A 2,500-nucleotide genomic window follows, 5' to 3' on the forward strand; every position below is an offset into this window, starting at 1 on the left:
AGGGAACCTTGGTAATATTATGTGAAGGCTGCACAAAAAAATCCAGGTCAAAAATCGCAGGTTTGCTCCGTTTTTCATTTTTTTTGAATTTCCGGCATTCCGGGCGGTAAAAAAATCGTCAAAAAAAATCGGCACGGTGTAAATTCACCAAATTTGGAGGATGGAAAGTTCTTATTTTTCTAGAGGTTGTTGCAAAAAACGGCGTCAAAATTCGACCTCTAGAGCACTTTCCTTTAGTATGTCTCCTCACGGAAAAGGACGTCTACCCGTGGCACGTTGGTAATGGCTCGGCAGCCTATTATAGGGGGGAGGGGTGTCGTGATGCTGAAACTCGAGTTGCCCAAAGGCTTGCTGGGCGCAATGCCAGCAAGATGCACGTTGCCTTGCCATCCCCTAGGCACACTAGCAAGCACGTTGTGGTTGTGGTGTGCCGCCGGGCTCCCCCGCCCCCCACGGAGGCACCCGCCGTTGCAACGAAGGCTCGGAGCGTTGCAACGGAGGAGCCAAATTTTCATATCTCAGAATTGGCTCGTGCATTTTTCGTGAAATTTTGAGGGAACCTTGGTAATATTATGTGAAGGCTGCACAAAAAAATCCAGGTCAAAAATCGCAGGTTTGCTCCGTTTTTCATTTTTTTTGAATTTCCGGCATTCCAGGCGGTAAAAAAATCGTCAAAAAAAATCGGCACGGTGTAAATTCACCAAATTTGGAGGATGGAAAGATCTTATTTTTCTAGAGGTTGTTGCAAAAAACGGCGTCAAAATTCGACCTCTAGAGCACTTTCCTTTAGTATGTCTCCTCACGGAAAAGGACGTCTACCCGTGGCACTTTGGTAATGGCTCGGCAGCCTATTATAGGGGGGAGGGGTGTCGTGATGCTGAAACTCGAGTTGCCCAAAGGCTTGCTGGGCGCAATGCCAGCAAGATGCACGTTGCCTTGCCATCCCCTAGGCACACTAGCAAGCACGTTGTGGTTGTGGTGTGCCGCCGGGCTCCCCCGCCCCCCACGGAGGCACCCGCCGTTGCAACGATGGCTCGGAGCGTTGCAACGGAGGAGCCAAATTTTCATATCTCAGAATTGGCTCGTGCATTTTTCGTGAAATTTTGAGGGAACCTTGGTAATATTATGTGAAGGCTGCACAAAAAAATCCAGGTCAAAAATCGCAGGTTTGCTCCGTTTTTCATTTTTTTTGAATTTCCGGCATTCCGGGCGGTAAAAAAATCGTCAAAAAAAATCGGCACGGTGTAAATTCACCAAATTTGGAGGATGGAAAGATCTTATTTTTCTAGAGGTTGTTGCAAAAAACGGCGTCAAAATTCGACCTCTAGAGCACTTTCCTTTAGTATGTCTCCTCACGGAAAAGGACGTCTACCCGTGGCACTTTGGTAATGGCTCGGCAGCCTATTATAGGGGGGAGGGGTGTCGTGATGCTGAAACTCGAGTTGCCCAAAGGCTTGCTGGGCGCAATGCCAGCAAGATGCACGTTGCCTTGCCATCCCCTAGGCACACTAGCAAGCACGTTGTGGTTGTGGTGTGCCGCCGGGCTCCCCCGCCCCCCACGGAGGCACCCGCCGTTGCAACGATGGCTCGGAGCGTTGCAACGGAGGAGCCAAATTTTCATATCTCAGAATTGGCTCGTGCATTTTTCGTGAAATTTTGAGGGAACCTTGGTAATATTATGTGAAGGCTGCACAAAAAAATCCAGGTCAAAAATCGCAGGTTTGCTCCGTTTTTCATTTTTTTTGAATTTCCGGCATTCCGGGCGGTAAAAAAATCGTCAAAAAAAATCGGCACGGTGTAAATTCACCAAATTTGGAGGATGGAAAGTTCTTATTTTTCTAGAGGTTGTTGCAAAAAACGGCGTCAAAATTCGACCTCTAGAGCACTTTCCTTTAGTATGTCTCCTCACGGAAAAGGACGTCTACCCGTGGCACTTTGGTAATGGCTCGGCAGCCTATTATGGGGGGGAGGGGAGTCGTGATGCTGAAACTCGAGTTGCCCAAAGGCTTGCTGGGCGCAATGCCAGCCAGATGCACGTTGCCTTGCCATCCCCTAGGCACACTAGCAAGCACGTTGTGGTTGTGGTGTGCCGCCGGGCTCCCCCGCCCCCCACGGAGGCACCCGCCGTTGCAACGATGGCTCGGAGCGTTGCAACGGAGGAGCCAAATTTTCATATCTCAGAATTGGCTCGTGCATTTTTCGTGAAATTTTGAGGGAACCTTGGTAATATTATGTGAAGGCTGCACAAAAAAATCCAGGTCAAAAATCGCAGGTTTGCTCCGTTTTTCATTTTTTTTGAATTTCCGGCATTCCGGGCGGTAAAAAAATCGTCAAAAAAAATCGGCACGGTGTAAATTCACCAAATTTGGAGGATGGAAAGATCTTATTTTTCTAGAGGTTGTTGCAAAAAACGGCGTCAAAATTCGACCTCTAGAGCACTTTCCTTTAGTATGTCTCCTCACGGAAAAGGACGTCTACCCGTGGCACTTTGGTAATGGCT

The sequence above is a fragment of the Arachis ipaensis genome, chromosome B7, assembly GCF_059453495.1.
Source record: "Arachis ipaensis isolate K30076 ecotype BB chromosome B7, ASM5945349v1, whole genome shotgun sequence".
NCBI classification, from domain to species: Eukaryota; Viridiplantae; Streptophyta; class Magnoliopsida; order Fabales; family Fabaceae; genus Arachis; species Arachis ipaensis.